This window comes from Miniopterus schreibersii (genome assembly GCF_964146895.1).
Source record: "Miniopterus schreibersii genome assembly, chromosome: 1".
In the NCBI taxonomy this organism is placed as follows: Eukaryota; Metazoa; Chordata; class Mammalia; order Chiroptera; family Miniopteridae; genus Miniopterus; species Miniopterus schreibersii.
The window spans coordinates 181,446,788-181,471,386 of NC_138101.1; the positions used below are offsets into that span (position 1 = coordinate 181,446,788).

Below are 24,599 nucleotides of genomic sequence, written 5' to 3' on the forward strand. Positions count from 1 at the left end.
ATTTATCCTGCTATAAAACAGAATCAAGACCAGTATAACTTACGTGTGTTTTTACTACTTGCATGTATTTTCAAAGACTCTTTCTTCAGAAAGGGTTATATTTTCCTCCCTGAGCAGTTGGTAAGGGGTGGGAGCTACATGACCCACCTCTTCCCCAGGCTAATGTTCTGGTCCTGAGCCAGGTAGGCTGGGAGGGGAAGGGAGGGGAGCTAAGGAAGCCCTAGGAATACATCTGCAAGTCCAGGCTGACCTCAGACCTCAGCCCCTATATGCTGCAGGACACTGTTCGCAGCCCAGGCGTTCCCAGGAGACCAGCAGACAGCAGAGGAGGACCAGGGCTGGGCGGTACCTGGCAGGCGCTGGTACGAAGCCCGGCTACACCCCGAGATGCCCCGGCCCCAGGGAGGCCCAGTGCTATCACTGCAGTGCAGGCTTCCGCAGCTCCCCAGCCCTTCCCCTCCCAGAGCCCTGACTCACTCCAGGCCCCCTGCCTGCCTTTCACTTTCACCCCGCACCCAGAAGGGGAGGAACTTCCTCCTCTTCCTCCTCTATTTCCTTCCTCAGCTCTCAGCCCTGAAATGACTGAGAGACTCTCCAGCTTGCACCCCCTTTGTCTTCACCTGTGGAAACTGGAGGAAGAGAGGCTAGGAAGGCGCCCAAGTCTCCCTGGCCCCAGCTCGAGGGGCAGGATTTGGACAAGCAGAGTGCTGAGGGCCACAGAGTCTCTTTTGAACAAACCCCTTTCCCTTGCTTTAAACTCTCACTCCCTGACAGTCAACCCAATTCAGAGCAGAAACCCAAAGGCTAGCCCCAGACTGAACATAACCCTGGGCGCCATGGTGAAGCTGCAAGATGGGACTGTCCCGGCAACAGGAGCTGGGCTCTGCCTCCCAACCGGCAGGAACGAACTAGCAGGACGTGTCTGCAGAAGCAAGACAGAGGCAGGAAGAACGTGCTCGAGGGGAGGGGAGGGGAGGGGAGGGGAGGGGAGGGGAGGGGAGGGGAGGGGAGGGGAGGGGAGGGGAGGGGAGGGGAGGGGAGGGGAGGGGAGGGGAGGGGAGGGGAGGGGAGGGGAGGGGAGGGGAAGTTGCCCAGGGGAGGCTGGAAGGTCCACGTGTCTCCAGGGGGCTGGGAGCCCCTCAGGTGCTTACAGGCTTACTGGAACTCATGCCTCTCCTCCCAGACAATACACAAACACTCCCCCCACCACCACCACAATCCTGTGGCCTTGTGAGCCACAGCACAGGCTTGGAATCTGGGGGAAGGGAAAGCCCACGTGGCAGATGGGACTCGGTGCACGTGCGAGTGTGCGCCTGTTGGAGGGTACCCAGACACCTGGCGCAGGGTAGCCACCCATCACCTTGGAAAGGGCAGGCTCTGCACTTTGGGCTGGGGGAGATGGGGGTGGAATCCAGTGCAGAGCTGCTCCTGACCCCCTTCCCCAGGCTGGATCACTGCAGCTATTTGGACAGGTCCAGCTGGGCTAAGCTCAGCTCGTCTGCCTCCCACCACTGACCCTGCACATCTAGGAGGGCTACTGAGTAGGTTTCCAAAGCTGGGCCAGCATCTCAGAAGAAATCAAGGGGGCCAATTTTGGGGGAAGCTGAATTCCCCGAGAAGTTTCGGCAGACGCTTCCCTGTCATCCCCACTGGATGACTGGCTAAGAGTTCTGAGCATGGACACCCAGACCTGGGACCCTCAGAGACAAAGGTCATTATTTGGGGGGATGGAGAGAAGTGTGGAAGATGCCTGGGAACCCTGGAGGGTGGAGGGGAGGGAGCACAATAAGGCAGCAGGATGCGTAGTAGTTGCTGTTGTTATTAATGATGATGATGATAATATACTTGTACTGGGCAGGTCCTAAGTGCTTCATATGTGTTTAATCCCCACAACAGCCTTATAAAGCAGCTTGAAGCCAAAGCATTATTTTTAAACTCCATTTCACAGGTGTGCTAGATGAGGCTCAGAAGTACTAAGCAACTTGCCAATGGTCACTCATTAAATTATGTTGCAGAACCAAGACTTGAACCTAAGTGTGTCCGACTTCAAGACCAAGCTCTTGTTCCTTATGCCCAAGACATGCCACTAAGACACCAGATTCCTCTCTGTACGCCTTCCTTTCACAGCTCCCTCCCCAACATCCCAGTGCAAGGATTTTCTGGACATAGATATCCTTCCTCACTGGCCCTGGCCATCTGAGACCCTCAGTCTTACATAAAAGGGGGAAAGGAAGGGCCTTGCCACAGAGGGGGCTAGCATGTGTGCCGTCCACTGGCAGGGTGGCCTGAGGCAGCACGGGCCACTTCAGCCCGCCCTCCGGGCCTGACACCCCAGCCCCTGCAAGCCCACCCCACCCCAGTTCTGGTTGCCGCTGGTGGGGCTTCCAGCTCTCACACCACTGGTGCTTCACAGCCTGCAACTCTGGCCAGGACTGTGCCACTTCCTCTCATTTCTTCTGCCCAGTCCCGCTCCTCGGTCTCTCCGGTGGAAGTCAGCCCGGCCTTCCTCAATGAGGAAGAGGAAAGGAGCCATCTCCTCCGCAGGCTGCCGACCTATGGGCTAACTCCCCGAGGTTACAGGGAAAAGGGTGCAATGAGGAACTCCTGCAGGCAGCTCACCCCCAGGACCAGCCGCAGGGCCTCTGACAATGGAGGCAGGAACACAGCAAAAGGAAACCCAAAGTCACATGGGGCCCAGACACTGCAACCCACTTTGTTTGACTGTCATGGCTCCATTCACTCTTCCCTTCCTCTAGGCGCCTCACTACCGCAACCAGTCCCTGACCAGGCCCACAGATGCACCTGGGCAGAAGACAAGGTCAGAGTCTGGTATCAGAAGCTGGGGACCTAAAATACTTTCAGGAGGATCTATGGTGAGGAGCACTCTCTCTGCAGAAGAAAGCACTGTGCACCAAGAAAAGAAAACAATGCTGAACCCACATATGTATTTTGCAGACACACGAGGGAAGGTGCTAGAGAGGCCTTGGGAGTCCTGTGCTGATGGTGACACCCAGCCCTCCAGAGATGGCAACATGAACACATACCACTCCCAATGTGCCAGCAGCAACCTGCCGCATGCCCAACATTAGCAGGGAGAGTCCAGTGAGCCCTCACCACAGGGCAATGGGGCCAGGCCATGACCATTCAGAGGACGAAGGCCACTGACGAGCTTGGGGCATTCAGTGTGGCCATCTGAGAAAAAGACTGTTGTGCATCAAGGTTACACAGGCCAGGAAGGAGGTGCCCAGCTTGGTCCCAGCAGCCAAGGGCTCAGCCGTGATGTGGGGTGAGAGTTGGCTGGAGGACCTCCCTGACCCTTGGAGCTAATATTCCAAGCTCCTGCTCTAACAACCTGGGCCACCCCCAGCTCCACAACGTCAGCACTAGGAAGAGAAGGAGTCAGAGCTCATGTATCTCTAACCCAAGGCAAAATAAACCAAGTATGGCATCCAACAAGGCCCCAAATATCTAAGCCAGCTGGTTCCCTGAGCACCAAAGAGGCCATCTAAGAACGAAACCTAAACTCTCTCTCCTGCCCACAAGTCCCTGCAGACTTAAGCTCCTGTCGCCTCTCTCGACGTGCCACACTGGAACCATCATTCAGTGCTGTTCCTACCCCAATGTGCTGTTCCCGCTTTGTTTTCAAGTCTTTGACCAGGCAGTGCCTCTGCCTAGGACACTTTCCCATTTTTGTCATCTATCCAAGTCCTCCTCATCCTTCAGGTCTTAGGCACTGCTTCCCATGGGAAATCTTCCCTCACCCCAAGGGTTAGCCAGGAATTTCACTATGAGCCCCTAATACCTCCTAAATGTCCCCCACTACATTCAGCACAGTGTATTTCAGGTGCTTATTTCTTTGTCCCCAGCAGCCAGCTAGCTGCAGAACATTGTACTTGGCACTTGGCTTGTATCTGCCTCTTGGGATGCTCATTCAAGACTGTACCCAAGGTGAGTCAGAGCCATGCCTGGGCAGAGGCACTACTCACAGCCAGCATGTCCAGCCTAAGCTCCTGCCTAGCCCTGATTTCCAGTCTCTCTCCTTGACCAGAGTTCCCTTGATGCTGAGATAAATTGAAAAGGCCCCACCTCCTAACCTCGTCCCACCCCATCCCATCTGTGGCTCCATGCCCTCATCAACTAGGCTAAACACAAATCCTGCTCCAATTGCTGGTCCACAAGCTATTTGCCCCTTGACTGTCACTTGTTGCCCCATACCAAATGCAGGCTAACCGGAAAATCGCCAGCCCTGCCACTGCCCCTGTCTCATCCCCCCCCCCCCCCCAAGGCTTCCCACCTCTGCCTAGACCATAGCCAGGGCCATTAACCTGTAGGTCTGTTTCCTTGTGCCCTGATATGCCTCGGCTGGGCCTCAAGATGCCAAGGTGCCTGGTTAGGAAGCCAGGGGGTAGTGATGAGGAGTCCTCCTTAGGGGAGCACAGCATGGCCCAGCTGGCCTTGCAGTCCAGGCTCACATCCTGAAAAGCTCTCTCTCAGATACTCTGGGGCCTTTGGCTACAGCCAGACTGGGCAAGTGGCCTGGAACTGCCATCTTGGGCAGCTAGAGTTGCTCAAGCCCTAGATAAACCTTCCCTCTAGACACACTGCCATCATCTGCAATGCTGTATGCCCCCCTCTAACTGGAGTTCACATCTCAGCTGAATGGCCCCATTTCTCCAAGCCACTGGACACCTAAGTCCTGTTCTCAAAGGGTTTGCAAACCAGTAAGGAAGGAGACACCAGCAACAAAGAGTAGGACCTGCCTCTTACAAGTGTCATTTTCCCTGGGGTGTGAAAGAGCAGGCCCTATGATCTGCCCACTCCCAGTTTAGAGAGAGTCCGAGATTATCACTTCTCCAGACAGAACTTCAGCTCTGAAAGGCAGAAGAAGCCAGGCAGCAGGGCCAGGGAGCCATGAGTCCCAGGGGTCTCAGCCATCAAGTTGATTAGGCTCAAAGGGCTTGGCCAGGGCTGGCTGCAGTTTGAGCTTGATAATAAAAATGCCAGCACTGAGGTGTCTTTAAAGGAATACCTGTGAGAGGGGAATCCTTTGCCTGAGGAGGCATTCTCAGGGCTTCATTCAGGTGGCGACCTTTGTTGTCCCCCTCCCCCATTGCCCCACAAACATCCCCAGGATGTCCATGAGAAGCCAAGATAACCAGGTCCATTTTATCGAGGGGAAGCTGAGGCAGAGAAAACACACAGTCCAAGGCAGAGCCAGGAAAGGATGGAGCCTCCAGTTCAGCTTCAGCCTACCCTGGAGGAACTGGATACCTCCCTCCTAGGCAAAGGTCACAAAGGATCACAAGCAACCCAGGAAAACCCCTTCCAACAGACCTCTGGAATCCAGGGGTAGTGAGATGGAAGCTGGCAGGTTTAAGCTCTCTCTAGAAGAGATGCAGCAACTGTCCTACAGCCAGGTCCTAAGTGACTAAACCTTTGGACAGGGGCTCTTGGGGACTGGTGGAGCCCTTAGTCTCCTCACAACCCTCTCTGTGCCCTATAGAGCTCACCCTACCAGAGGCTGCTCCAGTTCCTATCTTCCTTTCTGGAAAGGTCTGGCTCCCAGCAGGTCTCAGCCCTGGGCCAAGATACAGAGGAGGTCACTTACAGGGGCCTCCCTTAACATGACCTCGCCCTGCCTACTGCCCCCACACCCAACATGCACACACCCTCTGCAGCCCTATAGGTTTGCTCACTGCCCTGTCATCCATTCAACAAGCATTTGCTGTGCACTAGGCTCTGGGGAGACAAAGTAGACAAGGCACAGTCCCTACCTGTACAGAGCTCCCAGTCCAGTGGAGGGAGACACAGAAACACACAGATTATAATGCAAGGTAGCCCATGCAGGGGCTAGAGATATACATAATAGGTCACTCCAAGGAGAGTTTCCTGATTTTGAGCCTTTCTAGAGCTGCTCCCTCTGCCTGGACCCTCTGCCTCCACTCTGACAATGTGCCTTCCTTCAAGGCCTACCTCCTCCAGGCAGCCCTCCACCACATGCTATTCTTACTCTTTTTGAATCTTCAAGTTCTTACTCAGTGTTAACCACTATCTCATCATGCTTCTTCAATTCCCTTCTGTTTCTGCACCAAGGCAGGGAGAAGCAGGGCCCAGAGGCAGTGTGGACCAATGGGGAGGGCAGTGGACTGGTTGTTAGGTAACCAGGTCTGGTCCAGGAGATGCCATTCATTGGTTCCTGCCTGTGAGCCCAGGGCAGGGAAGAGGGGGCAAGGCCTGTGTCTAGGAATCAAAGAAACACCTTTGAAATGAGCAACTACCATATGAAATAGTAGCCACTAGCACTGCCTACATGCTCAATGTGCGTGAATACTGTTTATTTGTGTAACCATTTATTCCATATGAAAAATGAGGAAAGGTAAGCTTTGAAAAATAACTTGTTCCAGGTCACAGTGAGGAGCCAGGGTTCGAATCCAAACCTGCCGACTCCAAACCAAGTCTCTCTCTCATCACACCCTCTGCCCATCTGAGCAGTAGTTCTCAAACCCACCCTGAGAGGTTGGTTCATGGGTCTGATGATGGGTGGGGGGCAGTTATGCAGTGCTTCATAAGTAGCCCAGGTGGAGCCCAGTGCTGGAGCAAAGGAAAGGCTAGAGAGTCAGGGGCTGGAATAAAGCAGTTTCTAAGAACCCACTGCTCCTCATTCCCCAAAGGAGTCACCTGCCAGAGTGTTGTGCCCTGCCCAGGAAACATGATGGGACACATGGAGCCTTGGGTAGACTTTGCTCTCAGCTAGCCCAAGAGCTGACTGTGGCTCTTTCAGTGCCTGAGGCCCAACCAAGTGCCCATGTCTACTGAGCCCTTACTATTTGCCAGGCACTATGCTAAGTGCATTGCAGGCAACATTTCATTTAACTCTCACTATTCTCTCTCATTTTATAGGTCAGGAATGGTATACTCAAAAAATATCTATTTAACACAAAGAGGACAGTAACAGGGAAACAAAAAATAACATAAGACAGGTAGAAATCAAATAGCAGAGTGGCAGACATAAATCCTACCTTAATAATTACTTTAAATGCAAATATGTTAACATTCCAATTAAAAGGCAGAAGTTGGGATGATTGGTTAAAAACACACGATCCAACTATATGCTGTTTATAAGAGACACACACTTTTTTTTAAAATTTTTAAAATTTTATTTGTTTAAAATATTACAGATGTTCCTTTTTCTCCCCAATGACCCGTTCCACCCCGTCCCATCCCCCTCCCCAGTCCCTCTCCCCACCACTGTCCAAGACACACACTTTAAATTTAAAGACACAAATAGGTTGAAAGTTAAAGGATGGAAAAAGATACACCATGCAAATAGCAATCAAAAGAGAGCTGAAATGGTTATATAAATATTAGACAAAATAGACTTTAAGACAAAATTCTTATTAGAGACAAAAAGGACATTTTATAATGATAAAAGTGTCTATCCATCAAGAGGACATTACCATTATAAAGGTATACGCACCTAACAACAGAATCCCCAAAATACATGAGTAAAAACTGTTAGAATTAAAGGAAAAATAGACAATTCAACAATAATCGTAGGAGACTTCAATAATGGACACAACTAAAACAGAAGATAAGGAAATAGAAGACTTGAACACTATAAAGCAACTAGACCTCAGAGGTAGCTATAGAAACATTCTACCCAACAGCAGCAGAATACAAACTCTTCTCAAGAGCATGTGGACTGTTCTCTTGGATGTATCATAAGTTATGCCATAAAACAAGTCTCAATAAATTTAAAAGGGTTGAAAGCATATAAAATATGTTCTCTAATCAAAATAAGATAAAATTAGAAATCAATAACAGAAGGAAATTTAGGGAATTTACAGGATATGAAGGGTAAAAGTAATTTGTCAAGTTCTCACAGCTGGGAAAGGCCACTCCCTTCGTACTCAGACCGTGTACACCATACCTTCTGCACAGCCCCAGGAGGCCTCAGATCTCTGACTTTTGCAAATGCCTGGGTAGCCCCTCTTCTATCCCTACACTGGGCACACACTGAACCTGACTCCAAGCTTGGGCCCAGAATCAAAACAACTGGGGGAGGGAAAGGTCTCTGGGGCTGTAACAGCTTGTTTTGTAGCCCTGCTTCTCCTTGGGAAACTGGTCGCAGGCAAATATTTTCACTCCCCAGTGAGTCTACACAATCTCCAAAAGACAGATCCTTCCCAAAAGAAGGAAGCTAACATTTATAGAGCACTTCTCCCATGCCAGGCACTTGACATACGCTAAGCCACACTTACAGACTTCCCATCAAGGTGTCTTACTGTCCTCATTCTAGAGAGGGAAACTGAGGCTCTGCTGTTCAAGGAAAAATACCTTGTTATATGCCTTCAAAGCCCCCGGTCTTTCCATTATTCTTCCAAAAATCCCAAATCTGTACACATAGTAGGCCTCAGAAGGAATGTTACAATGGGAACCCCACAAAGCGAGCTGTGGACCCTCCCCTTCCTCATGCTCCCTTCCAGAGCTGCTGCTTTTCCTGAGGGCATTTCCAAGTAGAGCACAGTACAGTGGTACCTTGGTTTTCGAACGTCTCTGTTGAAGAACATTTCGGTTTACAAACGCCGTAAACCTGGAAGGAAATGCTTCAGTTTTCGAACACACTTCGAACATGCCACGTGGCTTCTGCTGAGGGCAAGATCCTGAGGCCTAGCTGTCGGCTGTGGATCCCTCGGTTTTTGAACATTTCAGAACTCGAATGGTCTTCCGGAACGGATCACATTCGAAAACTGAGGTACCACTGTATATAACACTCCCCCTCCCCAAGAAATAATCCCACTACAGTCCGTCAGAAACAGACTCCCCTCAAGATTGGAGGAATCCATAAAAACCTCTGGAAGTTGGGAGACCCCACAGGGTTTTGAGGTAAGGGGACTGCAGAGGTGAGTTGGGAGTTGCAGGGTCAGCAGGATCTCACTCTGAAATAAGAGCCTGCACACCACACGAGAAAGATGGCTTACACCACTCTTCAGAGCCAATCAGCAAAGCAGGGCCCAACTAGGGAAGCTGGGATATTCACTGAGTCCAATTCCTCATTCCACAAAGCAGCCCAGAGAAGGAAAGAAACTTCCCTGTAGATAGATATAAAGCCAGGAGCAAGCAGGGCCCAGCATCAAGGACTCCAATAACAATGCTTCATGTCTCCATTTAGACAGGGCTCATCTTTGGCATGACAATGGGCAGGGCTTGGGGCCAAGATGAAACCCTACCACCACAAAAATAAGGCTTTCTACTTCACCACCTCTAACATTTCATGAGGGTGCTACTATATGCCAAGTACTCTACACACATGATCCTGTTTAATTCTCAGTGCAAGGTAGGTATTATGACTTTCCCCTTTCTCAGTGAGGAAAGGGAATATCCAAGGGGTCAAATCAGTTGCCTGAGGTCACAGGAGTATAGAGGCAAGGCCAGAACTGGAACCCAGAACTTTCTGCAAACTTCCTCCCCAGGGCTTCAGGCTCAGCCTCCTGCCTGAGGTGCCACATCTGACTGGGATGGATGGCAGCACCCTGAGCTGCTCACATCTTCACCCTGGAGAGCAGCTTCAGCTGGCCTGAAAACCTCCATGATGTTCTAGAAGTGTGGCTGGTCAGGTAAGGTGGGTAAGAGAGGCCTGAGAGGAAAGCGATTTTGAAGATGAAGAGGCTACTGGTCATAACCACCACTGGGTCAACCTGTGGAAGGCTCAACATCTGCTCAAGAGGAAGCCGCACCCCTTCAACACTCTCCAACCCCACACCCACGGTTGGCTAACAGCTTTAAAAATAAAGAGGACTCTCCCCTGCTTGTCAGATGCTCCAAATTCCCATGGGGCCCTGACTCCTCTCCCCTCCCCCAGCACCCTGAAGTCTGGAACAAGTCAGCTCCATGCTTGGGTTCCTACTAGTGTCAATGGCCCTCACCCAGGGCATTAAATATCAGCCCCAGCCATAGCAACCCTCTTCTCTACATAGGGCTTTTCAGATAGGTACCTTCTCAAGAACTTAAATTCCTAAAGAAAAGCTGGTCATTGCACATCCTGAATAAGTGAGACAAAGAGTACCTGTCTACTCTAAAGATCATTGGTCCAAATTTCTAGTTCATGACTCATGAAACTGAAGCCCTTAGATGTAGTGACTTATCCAAGTACACATGGCTGATTACTTGGGTAGAGCTGTGGTCAGGGCCTTCCAGGTGGATAATTCTTACACTCAGCACTCCCTCAGACCTGGTCCTTGATGTTTGTCTCATCTCCTTCTCAGCAGAGAGGTGGAGCAGGGGGTCTAGAGTGTGGTGCTTTCATCAGCTCAGGCTCTCCTGCCTGGCCAGCTCCAGCAGGGACCAAGACCTACTGATGACCAGGGGATGGGGGGAATCCTGCTGGTTCTGAGCAGAAAAAATGGGGACAATATGTCTTCCCAATACTTGCTAGTGACCAAGAAGCACAAAAACGCTGCCAGCAAAAGTGGAGGGGTGAGTCTCAGCATGGCTGCCAGGGGCCTCCTAAATGGGCTGCAGAGTAGGCATAGGGAGCCACCTGCCTCACTTGCCCAGCCATCTAGTCAGTGTCAAGCCCTTTCTCAGGCCCCGGACAAGATCCAGGTCCTCTGCCAAATGCTAAAACATTCCTTTCGTTTTTCCAGTCTCTGAGCAGCTGCTGCATGGCCTTTTCTCCTGTGCTGATTTATTCTTTATTGTTCCTGAAATACACCCAGAGGCCTTTGGCACAGGGCACCAGCAGAACATCCAGCCCAAGCCCCAAGTACACACTAACCAGACTCTCTGGGACCTGGGCCAAGCCAGCTGGAATGATGGGCCCTGGGGTCAGACCCTGCAGTCAGCAAGGAAGACCCAAGAACCCACCTGCCCCCAGTCTATGGTTCCAGAGTAGATCTCAGGATTACAGAGGCTGGGATGTTTGGGGGGGGGGAGCCACTTGGAAGGTGTCCGGGAGGCCTAAACTAAGCCTTTCCACTCCCTATGCATGAGTAACTCCCCCAGCAACCCCCCCCCCCCCCACACACACACACAGCTGACCCCCATGGCCTGTTGCCCTCCACAGCAGAGCCTCGTGGCTCGGGCTGGGCTTCTGGCTGCCCTGTGAAGTGCTTGGAGACAAAGGCTTCAGAGGGTCTTCCCACGCTTCCCAGTTCCAAATATCTCCACCATCAGCCCGTCTAATGGTGCCTGAATTCCTACCATAAGCACTTCATTCCGAGGATTAAAGCACTGTCCCCTGTGCACAGGAAAATAGCACGGAGAAGTATGGGAGCTGCATGGTAAAGACACAGGGCTTCAGGGTCCAGCAGAGTTAAGTCCTGGCTTCTCTAATCATCAACCTCTCTGTTAGTTTCCCTATTGGGAAATGGGAATAATACTTTCATCTCACAGTTATTGTGGGATTAAATGAGGTTAATATATGCTTGAAGTACCTGGCAGAGGTAAGGACCCAATAAATGTGATTTCCTCTCCCCCTTGCTGGGCAGGAGCAGCATCACTATCAGTCTTCAACACCTGGGGGGCAGGAGAACTGGATGGTCTGACTCTTCCAGTTCTACAGCTGGCTGAGAGGACTGGCCAGGAGCAGGACAAGGAGACTAGGAGTCCCAGCAACAGCATCGCACTCTGCAGGCATCTGGCCTAGGAACCCAGGAGGGAAATACCTGGCGCGGGCCTCCCCTGGACTCAGCTGTGTCAGCAGGGTCTGCAGGGACATGGTGGGACAAGAGTCCCCAGATAATTAATACCTGGCAGAGCTTCTAGGCCCATAATGGGGTCCTCCCTCCTGGGTTCACTCTAAGAAGAGCAATAAAAGGGAAAGGGAGAGCACCTGAGGGAGACTGGGGAGGGGGTGGCCACAGGAAGTCTGAGTAGGGGCCAGAGGAACCCGGGGCCTGCAGGGAGCAAGCAAGCCTGTCCTGAGGCCACCACAGTGAATGTCCCACAAGTGGAAGTGCCCGCCTGGTTATTTTTGGCACCTCTTCTGCCCAAAGCCAGCAAAGAAAGGCAGCTGCTAGCAACATGGAAGGGCTGTTTACACTCAAGTGTGCAAGCGCTGCTGCGGGGACAAAAAGAGCACCAGCAGCTACCCAGCAGAAGGGCCTCTGCCCCCTTTCTTCCTCTCCCCACTGTCCCTGTAAAGTCCAATCTGTGCGCTGCACAGCTGACACAGCGTGGGTACTTCTGCTTTCACTCAGATCCAGGCTCCTAACCACAAAACTCACTCACATACACACAAACAGACAAATAAATAACTATGGAGCCAGCTGAGGACTGAGCCACACCCAGGAGCCGAGACAGTATTCCTCTGGGCTCTTCCTGCATGGAAGTGGCCCTCCCAACTTCCAAATTGGGAGGGGCAGGCACAAGGGGCAGCTCCTCTCTCCCCACTCCTCAGGTGAAAGTGGAGACAGTCTATGGGAACCTCAAGGAACTCACTGCCTCTCAGCTTCCCCATTTGAGAATGAAGGGGCTGGACTAAATGTCCCAAAGTGTTTTCCATCTCTGGGATGACTCCTGGGAGCTGGGCAGCCCAGGGTTATGACCAGGGGCCAGCTGGGGAGGTCAGACAGAGCAAGGCCAGATGGGGAAGGGGATCTGAGCTGCAGCCAGGTACATCCCCTAAGGGGGAGGAGAGGAGGAGGAGAGGGAAAGAGGGGAGAGGGAAAAGAAGGGGAGAAAGACCAGCCTACAAGCATTCTCAGGGTTGGGAGTTACCACTTAAGCATTTCTGAGCTCCTTTCTGAACTCTGGGGCCTTCCCCTCCAAGGAACTGGCAAATTCTGGCAACAGCAGTCTGGATTGGAGCCTGTCTGCCCAACTGCTGGAAAAAGCTGGGAATTGAAATCCCTCATCATTTTCCTTCCTCTCTGGACCCCATTCCCCCAGAGAAGGTGGGTAGCCTCAGAGGGAACCCCCCTCTGGCTGCAAGCCTGGTATACTTGCTTGTGTCTAAGCTCCGGAAGGGACAAACCTTGCCAGGCTGCTCCCCTCCCCCCTCCCTGAGACTCCTGGAGGAAGAAGCATTGCCTGGAAAAAATAACGCTCACACCAAGAGCTCCCTGTGGCTGGAGAGAAAGGCAGAGGGAACAGGGAGCACCTTCCCAGGCCCACCACAGTACCAGGCTATGTTCCAAGAGCAAGAGCAAAAAAAGCCGCGCTGGGGAAGCCCAGGCCCCTAGCCTCTCTTCTGCCCCTCAGCGCCTGCAAACCATAGCCAGCAATCACGTCCCTTAGGGAGACAGCACTGCCCCCCCAACCCCCCAGCAAAACCCCAGCTCTTTTATGACATGTGGCTTTATTCTTATATAATATCTTGGTAGACAACCTCCCTCCCCCATTTCAATTGGTCAAAGAGCCAAAGTGCTCTGTGGAGGGACAACTCCCACCCCAGGCTCCACCCAAACCTACATTGAGGTCACACTGCAAGGCTTCAGGTGAAGCAAAAGCAAGGGGACTTTTTTCCTTGGCTGAGAGAGCAGCCTTCCTCCCACCCACGTGAGCAGTTCAGCCTGAGGCCTGGGCGGGTAGGTTCCCGATAGCACAATCTGTTCTCTGGGGAGCTGAGCAGGGACAGAATCTTTGCAAAGGTGCACAAGCACCAGAGTCTGGGCCAGTTTAGGCGTGAATGGATCACACTGTTGTGGCCAGGGCCTGGGGAGTTAGAAAATGAGCTTCATTTGCCCTCCTACCACGAGTAGGACACCCTTCATTTCCTCTTCCCTGGGAGGAGCAAAAGGCAGACAGCTGAACTTAGTGGGAGCCGGCGAAATGCTAGCCATTACCTGTTGAGTACCTACTATGGGCGAGTCGCTGTGCATGCATGATCTTTTTTAACCTTCATGGCAACCCTATGAAGTATTATCATCCTCATTTTACAGATGAGGAAACTGAGGTTCAGGAAGTTAAGCAATGCCCAAAGCCACCCAGCAAGTGGAGAGGCCGGAGTATGAATCCAGGTCTCCCCAGGCCTTGTTCTCATGCACCAGCCAGGTTTCCTTCAGTTACTGCCCAGGTACTGTCCACACACCATCCAGGAATGGTATTCTGAGTGTGGGGGTGGAAGTGGGTGTGGACAAGTTTTGCTGTTATTGTTCCCAAGTGTATGACTGTGAGAGCCCCTGTTAGTGTGTGTGTTGGGGGTGGAGGGAGGGCGATCTGGATTCCATATAGCAGTTTCTAACACCTAAGTTATGCTGTAATGCTTCTGATTCATAAAATGAGCTCACAGTCTCAGGGTATCCTGGATATTGCTTCGAATGCAAATGCAGATCCCCTAAGTAAGAACCAGGGATTTCAGCACATTCCACGTAGCTCTAGTCCAACACACAAAGTTTTTTTAGTTCAGCCCTACACAATCAGAGCGCTTTGGTACTGAAGGAACCCTTCCAACAGAAAGAAACCACTGGTTGCATTTCCTAAAGCCTTTGGTGAGTCAGGGAAGAATGGAGCTTGCAGGCTGCTTCTATACTGATGCATGCACACACACAGGAAGGGTGCCAATAGGCCTGGCTAAAGGAAATGCACAGGTTAGCAGATTCCCAGGCAGGAGGCTTTATGATCTTTCACCCTGAGGTCCTGTTGGGGTCAGGATGACTGGGATGCCCTCTCCACAAGGCCAGCCATAGGGCAGTGCCAGGAAACTGGGTTTACCAGCCCCAGGATCACTGGTACAGTATGAGTCCCAGCAGCAGGACTCACTGAGCCCACCACATTCCAAGTTCACATTTTTTTGAGGGAGATCTTTCATTTATTTGTTCAACTAACACATACTGAAAACCTACTAGATGCAGGCATTGTGGGAATACAGAGCTTACACTAGAGCAGAGGCTTCGGTAAGAATGAAACGTGCTTTCAGCACTCTAGTATACTAATTCACAGAAACCTTACTGCAACTCTATGGAGTAGGTATAGAGACTAGCTCTGAGTTGATGTTTTTGACTACCACACTACAGTATATGCACAAATGACTATATAAAGTGGAAATAAGTGTTGAGAAGAAGACTGAGACTTCTCCAAAGAAGCGGCATTTGAAACAAGACTACCAAAGTATAAGGAAGAAACTCCCTGCTACTTGTGGTCATCCCTACTCCACCATAAGCAAGGAAGGTTTCCTTCTGGGAGACCCAACTACAGGGGTGGGTCTATCAAGACCAAAGAGTCCTGCACTGAGCCCACTCCCCTTCCATGATACTAAGCCCTGTGTGACTCCTGCCTCAACCCCCCCATCCTTCTACTCCTCTCTTCTCTCACTCTGGGGCCCAGACACCTTGGCTCCATTGTGCAGAACTTCCCTGGATTCTGTAGCCACAGGAGGCCCTCAGCTGATTCTGCAACTGCATATTGTCTTTTTACCCATCCCCTCCCCCCCATTTATTAAAAGCAGTAGCCTCCAGGGCTAAACACTCAGGCTATTTTTATTTTATGCTCTTATTTACTTATTTTTTCACCTTTTATTGAATTTATTGGGGTGACATTGGTTAATAAACTCAAGCTATTTTTATTTTTTATTCTTTTTTTTAAAAAAAATTGACAGATTTTTAGAGAGAGAGAGAGAGGGAAAGAGAGAGAAACATCAATTTGTTATTCCACACATTTATGCATTCACTGGTTGCTTCCTGTATGTGCCCTAACGGGGGCTCAAACCCACAACCTTGGCATATCAGGATACTCTAACCAACTGAGCTACCCAGCCATGCCAGGGCTCTGGCTATTTTTAAATTCCACATTTAAAAGATGAACTCTCATCCCCAGGGGCACTCCAGGGCACTTTCTAGGGTGGGGTGAGGGGCTGACAGAGCCAGGGGGAGTGGGGGTTCAGCCTGGGGCTTAAAGAGGCCACACTGGAAGTGGGCAGGCAGTCCCAGAGCAAGTTTCATGGGTGGGGGGTGGGAGGGTGCCCTCCAGGTTCTTCACCACCTTGTCCCCTGGGAGCTACTCAGACAAGAGTAACCAGCTAGAGGCCAAACCAATTAGAGTGGAGACTGGGCCAGAGCCACGCAAGGAGATGGTTTATCACAGTAATTGAATGTTTACACCCCTGTTATTCAGTGTCCAGAGCAGAAGAAAAGAGAGGACCCTTGACTTCTCAACCTGGGAAGGTTTCTTCCTTCCTCCTCATCCTGAAACCATCTAACACCTTGTGGAAAGGGTACATTTCTGATTCTAAAGGGGCATGTGCCCCACCACCTCTGGGAGGACCTGGAGCTAGACAGGTGATTTCAACGCCCCTCAGTGGGAGCCCGCAGAAGAGGAGAGGCTTCTCCTCAGAGCTGCAGCTCTTCCACCTTCACCAGGCCTCCAATCTCAGTCCTGAAGCTGCAGGGACAAGGAGAGGCCAGACCTCCAGGCCACTACCACACCAGGCTCCCCCTGCTGGAGCAAGCCAGACCTCCCCCACCCCCAGCCGCAACTGCCAACAGGGATTCCCTGCACACACGTGCCAAGGCAGCCTCCATAGTCCAGGGCCAGCTCTCCACCATCCCACCGCCCCCGAGCAAGGCTCTACAGCCTGGCACACAGGTCCGATGTGGGATGGTGGAAGCAGGAAGTAGCCAACAAAGTTGTGACCAACAAAGTTTTAAATGGGGCAAGTAACTTCCCCTTTCATGCTCCCAGCAGCTCGCTCTGGAGGTTGGGCTGGAATACCCAGTGGCCTCCACTTTGAGTGGCAGGTATCTCCTCCAGGTCTGCTTTCCCTTGGGGCTGAGGCTTGAAAGCCCCAGGGCAGCACCAGGCCCTCGGAGGGGCAACCTGGTGCACACGCTTCTGTATGTGTGGGGGGGTAGGGAGGGAGGTATAACAAAACCTGGGCTCCCGAGTTCTGCACACGAACCACCAAACCGAGCACACGGTGAAGCGGGAAGAGGGCTGCGCAGGCCGAAGCGCGAGGGCCAGCGGGGGCGGTGAGAGGGCTGACAGGTCCGAGGTGCGCTCGCTGCACCCGGGTGCGCGGGGCCAGTCCGCCCGCCCTGAACACTAGCTTAGGCCTCTACCTGTTTCCTTCCACCCCTGCACCTCTGTTCCCAAACTCCCGGCGCGGGCAGTTTCCCTGTCCACCTTCCCGTGCACACTGGAAGGAGAAGGGGAAGGGGCTCCCTCACCAAGTTCCTGCACTTCGCGAGCCCCTCCCCGCGCCTCCCGGGCCTGAGGTCGGTCACGCAAGCGGGCCCCTGCGGACACCACGTTTCGCTCAGACCGAGGAGGAGCAGCCGTGTTCCTGAGGCGCCGCCGCCAGCCCCGCGGATGGGGAGGGTTTTCCTGCCGGGGCCGCGCCCGGGTGGGCCGGGGCCGCGCGCGAGCTGCGTAGCAGCACAAACACGGAGGTGGGTTGGCGCTGCACACGCAGCCACGGACGGGGGGGTGGGGGTGCGGACCACAGAGGGGCGGGCTGGGGAGCGGCCGACGCACGTCCACACCCACGCACACCCACGCACCCACTCAGTAGCCCAGGCCGCAGAAGTTGACACGCCGCGTCCCCCGCAACCCCTCGCCCCAGCTCGGGGCCGCGCCTGCAGAGCTGCAGCCCGCGCGCCCAGCCGCCACCGCTTGCACGCAGCCGGGGGTCCCTTAGCTGCCGAGCCAGGGCGGGCTGCACCTCGCCTCGTGCAGGCCTCGGCCGCCGACCCGGCAGCCCCACTTACCGGCTCCTGCCGGAGCTCCGGCATTGGCTATCCCCTTTTCGCCACGGGCCGCCGCCTTTGGTCGCCTCTTAGACTCCAGCCGCCTGCACGCACTCCCCGATTTTAAAAACAAACAGTCACCGCCGCCTTCCCGCGGCGCTCTCAGGGCTTCCACCAGCCCCCGCCTCCCGAGGCTGGGAAGTTTTGCTGGCAGAGCCCGGGAGGGACACGCGGGCTGTCACCCCTGGCTCGCGGCGCAGGAGCCTCGGCGCACCCCGCGCCGGTGGTGTCCGCCTGGCGATCGCTCTCCCTTCGTGTCACCCCCAGTCCTGCGATGCAGTGTCAGGATTGCACTGCTCTGACTCATCGGTTGAGCTCACAGCTTGAAAAAAAAAAAAAAGAGCGAGGGCGAGAGGCAACAGCGAAGGAGGAGGACTCTCTGAGGTGCTACAAAGGATTGCACAACTCGGGGCTGGGAGCGCGGAGCCCCAGCGGCCGGCCAGCGCGCGGCACCGCGGCGTGCAGGAACCAGCTCGACCACTTCATCAGCACAACTGTCTCTGGTCTGCCTCTCCACTAGCAGGCCCAGCGCCGCCCACTTCCTGCGACCAAATAAGGCCCGGGAAGGCGTCTTTAAACCTCCGGCGGCTGGCTGGGGCCGGGGATTTCCAGCAGACCTCACCTCCACTCTGGAGTCTGTCGCCACCCTCCCCTGGCCCAGGCGGCGCCCCCCGATGGCATTGCTGGAGCAGGCCACGCGGCTGGTTCCTTTCACACCAAGGTCAGGAGGAGACGGTGACGAAATGTTTGGAAACCCATCGGGCCTGCCAGGAAAGTGTGTGTGTGATGTTGGGGAGGACACAAGTCGCTTTCTTCCACAAAGAATTACTCTCTGGTTTTGGATACGGTAAATCATGCACAATACTCTCCAAGGCACTTTATTAACAGTCTTCCCAAGTTTCACTTCTGGCGCATCAGCATGCTAGTGGTGTAGAGGTTGTTGAGAAACTGGCCCCAGCCCCTATGGAAGACCCAGGTCTCAATTACTTAGGTGATGAAAAGCTCCTGGGTTTAATCCTAGCAATTTAAGCCAGAGTTGGGGCAGCTTTTCACTGCGTGCCCACATTTCCCCTACCTTCCCCCCATCCACCTGATGCCTCCTTGACTGCTGGGAAGATTGGAAACATTTCTGCTACTCAGGAGGTTCTTGCTGGCTCCCACATTCAGTGAGGCTCCAGGGCCAAAAGAAAGTCCAGGGGAGGGAGCCCTGTTTTTCCTGGTTCCTTCCATTTTTGTTTTTTGTTTGTTTTTTCCAAGGAGATGGGTCAGAAGGAGATTTTCCTTTGAAGGAAAAAAAACACACTGAAGAATACACTATGTCCTGGCAGCCACTTTTCCCTTGTGGCCAGTCCTGACAAGCAGGTGCATCCCTTGCTTTCTCAGGGAGAAGGGGACAGATAGCAGAAAGTCATTCTCACAAGCGTTGTGAGGCAGCATGGGCTTCCTCTCCACCCCCTCTCTTCCACCCCCACTGGGTGACAGAGATGCCACTCAGGCCTTCTGCCTAAACCTCGAAAAACCCACACTTGCTCCTAAGGGGCATGACCTTTCTGTCCTTTCCACCCCTCTGCTGGCCTGAGCATCTGTGTGCATGGAGCTCACACCCCACCTAGGAGTAAAAGGGCTTATTTGCACCCTGCTGCCACAGATATGTCAAAGCATTGACAACTTAAAACAGTCGTATCTGCAAAATAAAGATAATTATGCCAGGGGACTGGACTAGATGAGCTCTTGAAATGCCTTCCTGTTTAAAAGTCATGATTCTATGATTGTAAAAAGTGAATGGAAGAGCTGGGGGAACCACCTCCAAAAAGAAAAGCCCAGGCTCTCAGATTTAGCACCTTCTGTGTCGGCATTGTTCATGACAATTCTCAAAGCACATTCCCCACACACACTGCTTAACAACTGAGTGTGAGAGCTTTTCCCTCCCGTTTTATGCATGAGAAGACTAAGGTTCAGAGAGGTTAAGTGACTTGCAGAAGATCACAGGGTAAGCCAATCATTTGTCACCTCTCTGCTCTTATTCCCACCCCCCATCCCCCATCCCCCCTGTAGACAAAGGCAGTGAGCAACTGAAGAGACTGGGGTGCTCAGGTATGCAGGCCCCCAAGTAGAGGCTAGACTCTCAGGCAGAGGCTCGGTGTAAAACCTTTTTTTTTCCCCACTTGTCTCGTTTCTTCCTTCTCATGGACACCTCATCCAAGTGAGGGAAGCAAAAGCAAAGCCACTTGGTCTCCAGTGCCCGCTGCTGCCAGGTTCCTCTGCAAACTGTGGCCATCCTGACCTTCTTCGGCCTAGCCCCTTGAGGGAGCCCCTGAGAGCCAGTGCAGACCAACCCAGGGATGTTCCCAAGGAACCAGAAAACCCAGCTGGGGAGCACATTCCTAGAAGAGCCTGCCACCGCGGAGCCAGGGCCCAGCCTCCAGGGAACAAGTGGGAGCCACTCCAAAGGGCACTCCCCAGCCGAGTCCCGCCAGGACTTCCTCCCTGTCCCATGCTGGGCTGCTGCGCCTGGCCCAGGAAGCAGCACAGGGGTAGAGGTAGATGGCAGGAGGCATGAGAAACGTAAGTCAGCGACCTGGAGGAGCTCTGCTCATGTTGGAGCAGTTTCTCTCTTCGCCCCAACTAAACTTCCAAATTCAGGCCACGTCAGAAAGGAAAAGAGGGAAGAAAAGGGGCTCGTGTGTGTGTAGGGGAGGATGGCACAAGACTGTGCCAGGTGGCCCTGCCTGGCAGAGGAAACCTACCTTTCAAAGGCGGGCAGATGTGGATGAGTAAAGAAAGCTGCGGCTCTTCCGGGAAAGCCCTAGAGGTCAGTTTTGCTGCAGATATGACAGTGCAGAATCACTGACGTGTGAAGTGAAAGTTTTGGTTTTAGAAGCTCTAGTCCTTCCTACAGGCTTCTGGAGCAAACAAGAAGGGAGCCCTTTGAGGAAGGAATAAAAAGAGACCTTACCCAAAGAGTGGGCTCTTCTCCACCACCCACCTTCACAAACTGCAGAAAGAGAGTACAGAGTTCCAGCTCACAGGGAGTGTCTGTCGAGAAACACTCCAGGAAGCAAAGCGCCCCAGACGGGATTCCAAACTCTGGGCCCCAGTGAGCATAGAATATGGCATTCGGGAGGCTTCCTGGGACTGCATCAGCTATCTGGACTTTGCTCAGAGGGATCCGTCACTGCCCTGAGTGGCCAGCACTAGTGTCCATTTCTGGGACAGCCTGAGACCATCATGCTTCCAATAGTGAATTCTGTGGTGTGTGAATGATATCACAATAAAGAGAAAATTTTTAAAAACTCCCAAGGAAGCCAGCTCCTCACCACCCACCCACTCACCTCTATTACCTTTCTGCTGCTATCACTCACTATTTAAAAGGGTTTTCCTTCTCCCCCAACCCCATGCCTGCCTTCCTGTCCTTTTCCCATTGTCCCTTCTCTGGCAGGACCTTCTCATCGAGGCCAGCACACACTGTGTGTTTAAGTAAATAATCAACTCTTGTTGGAATGTGGGGAATTGGGGGTACAAACACAGTTGAGGAAATGACAAGCCACAACGCTGAGACTGGCTTTGGGTCCTACCTAACTAAAGCTAGCAGGCTGTGCGATCTTGGGAAGTTGACATTTACCTTCTCTGAGCCCATGACAGATGTACTGTAAAGTATCTGTTACACAAATAATGAAAGAACGTCCACCTTCTAGGAACCTGGGAGAATCACAGGACAAAACACTGCCTTATAACCGCATCATGCTTTGTTCATATAAGACGTTACAATTATTATTTTCTAAATCCCTTTTTCGCACAACCAGCTTCTTCTCCCTTCCAAGAACCTAGTCCAGGCAAGATTTTTTCCCCCTCTGTAAAGACCCTAGGACCACCCTATCAGCCTCAGGGTGACCCCTTGCTGGGCCCTGCCCAGAGAGACACTTCTCAGCCTTGACTCAGTGTCCCATCCTGCTGTCCCTCCAAGGCTTCTCTCCCAGTCCCTACTTCTCATGTCCTTTTCCACCAAACTTTTCCACGGTGCCGCCTACCCAGCCTGAACAGGGACATTTCTTTGATGGCTGTGCCTTCTCTTTACTTCTTTTTTGCCATGTCTTTTCTGAATGAGCTGGAGCTCAAAACCACCCAGCCATTAAGCTTAGCCACTGTGTGCTGAGAAGTCCCTGCACTTTCACCCTTGAAAACCCAGGGGACCCTCCTCCTCAGTTCACATTCACTCACCTGTTCAGGGACAGGGCCATGCCTGCTACACCAGCCCACAGCTGTCTGCATCTCTTGGCCCTCCCACCTACACCACCACCCCCTTCTCTTGCAGGCTTAGGCTCTGGTGGCCTTTGTCAGGCCTGAGAGGGCGCTTCTGCAGATGTCCCCAGTTGCTGCTGTCACTCTGGGAGAGACGTCTGGCTGGGTATAGGGAGAAGGAGAGGGACACAACAGGTGTGGCTGCCAGGCAAGGCCACGAGGACAGAAACACCCTTTCCTCACAGAGCCAGAGCTGCCAGCTTCCCAAGGGCCTCACTTCATTTCTGCACAGTGCCATGCCCCCCCGCAGACTCAGACCCAGACAGACTCCTTCACTAGCTGTTCTCTGGAGTTCAGCTTCCCTACCTTATGGCAGTGGGCCAGGAGGAACAGGACCACTGAGATACAATGGGACATGCTTTAAAGCATTTTTTAAAAATTGATTTTGAGAGAGAGAGAGAGAGAGAAAAACATTGATTCGTTGTTCCACTTATTTACGCATCATTGCATGATTCTTGTACGTGCCCTGACAGGGGATCGAACCTGCAACCCCGGTGTTATCGGGGCAATGTGCTCACCAACTGAGTTTCCCAGCCAGGGCAAGTATTATTTTTAAATGAAAACAAATTATGATACGTCATGTACTAGAATCCAAAATTCATATTCATGAGAGTATACAAATTAAAAGCACAGGCTGAGATCTGAGTCCAAATCTTGGCTCACACTAGCTTGACGACCTTGAGCAAAGTACTTAACCACTTGGTTTTCTCATCTGCAAAATGGGATGATAAGAATTTAAGGCAGTATCTGGAACATGTTAAGTCTTTTGTGAGTGTTGGCTATCATTTTGTCTTATCTCCTAACTGCTCTCCTTGCTTCTAGTCTTGCACACTCACCATCCACACTGCCATCAGAGTGATCACATCTCTTTCTAATAGCTCCTATCACCTACCGAAAAAGGGTGACAGTAGTAGCCAACCTGTTAGGTATTTACACTTCCAGCATGATCCTGCTTTGCCCCACTTCTGAGCCTTAGGTCCACACAGCTAAACAACCTGAAGTTTCCCAAGATGCCTGCATTCTCATGCATGCTCCTCCCCCCAGTCTTCATCCATAAGTTAAACACATACCCTGGTCTCCCTTTAGACTTAAGCTGAATGGTAGCTCTTCCAGGAAGCCTTGCTTGATGCCTCCAAGCAGAGGAAGCACAGTGTAAACTCCTGGACCCTTTTGGATCCCCTTTATCAGGCTTGTGCACCATCCTCCAGCTGCTAAGGGCTCACAGCTGTCCCCTTCTCAAAGACAGTCTGTGCTGGGAGAGAACACAGCAGCCAATGATTGACTGGAGGGGGGGGTGTTGAGGAAGGGGTGGGTCAGTCCAAAAGCTCAGCCCCCTTGCTTCAAGGTGGGATCAAATTTATGGTGGTGCAATTCATGTTCCTGGGCTCCCTGTGGGATCCAGCTGTAGCAACACATCCTTCCTTGCTTAGCTTCTTCCCTAGCCCTAGCCTGCTTCCCTCACTCCCTTCCTCCTGACAGCACTTCCTAAATCAATCCTAGACACCCCAAACTGTCTCAGTCTCTGCTCCTAAGGATCAGAAAAGCCACTGCCTCCTCTAAACTCTCATGGCACCCTCTTGTTTATTTTTACTCCATCCCCTACATTGTCCTACAGCTGCTTACTGAGCCATCTCCCTACTAGGATCAGAGCCTCCAAAGGAAGGGTACAGCCTAGATCTTAGTGACCTTGTATCCCCAGTGCCTACACTGTGCCTGCACATGGAGGGTGCTCAGTAAACGCTTGCTGATAAGTGCACGGATAAAATAACATATGTGAAAATTTAAGGTACACAATAAAATTTAACAGATTATTATTGTTACTACTTTCATTACTATTCTATTTCTTCCATTCTAAGATGCACATTTCCCCCCATTTTAACATCTTTGAAATCAGGATGCATCTTACAACTGATAGCAAGCTTGTCATGGTTTAATTAGCAGCATTGTCTCTTTCATAGTTGTACATAAAATAATGGTGCATCTTATAATCACTGGCTTCTTAGGTTCAGTGGTGTCTGATATTTTTACTACTACTACTACATGAAGCTTGATCTCCTACTTTCTGGGCCTGCAGGTCAAAATCCACAGAGCTCAGAGCCCCCATTACTTGAGCTCAGTACTGTTGCACAATCAAACTCTCATAAAATGACCTGCAGTTTCCCAGGATCAGAAGGAGGCTTGTGTCCAGACACCTCTGGAAACTCCCATGAAAGCAGGCCAGTGTGATATGGAACAGCTCTGGACTAGTAGTCAAGAGAGTCAAGTTCTAAGCCTGGGTCTTCCTCTAACTTTCTGGATGACTACACGTAGGACCTATCAACACATTTATTGAGAATCTACTAAATGCTTAACATAATGTCAGTCCACTGGATCCACCCAATACCCTGAGAGGAAGCCATTATCCCCATTTTCTAGATAAGGGGGCTAAGGTTCAAAAGGTTCAACACCTTTTCCAAGGTCATACAGATGGAATGCAACTGCTGGACTCTCTCGGTCCTCCCTGCTACATGAGGATACCTCTCTGGGCCTGTGTTCTCTCAGTAAGGAAGTCAAATAATGAGTGGTCACAGGTTGGAGGCTCACAAACCATTCTCATCCCCAGATATATTTTATTTA

The 24,599-nt window shown here is 52.1% G+C and overlaps 1 protein-coding gene across 7 annotated transcripts in view; it reads right to left on the reverse strand.

Moving 5' to 3' along the window:
• The window catches only part of MIDEAS (mitotic deacetylase associated SANT domain protein), a 103,971-nt gene that overhangs the window by 23,444 nt on the left and 55,928 nt on the right, over positions 1-24,599 (reverse strand). Inside the window, exon 1 of one of the 7 annotated variants that reach the window (XM_081134591.1) lies at positions 17,646-18,114. The exons of 5 other annotated variants lie outside the window; for them this stretch is intronic. The gene's annotated coding sequence lies outside the window, so the exon portion shown is untranslated. Of the gene's footprint in view, positions 1-17,105; positions 17,129-17,645; positions 18,115-24,599 lie in introns of those variants that run through there. One more of the 7 variants, XM_081134592.1, reaches the window with a different exon arrangement.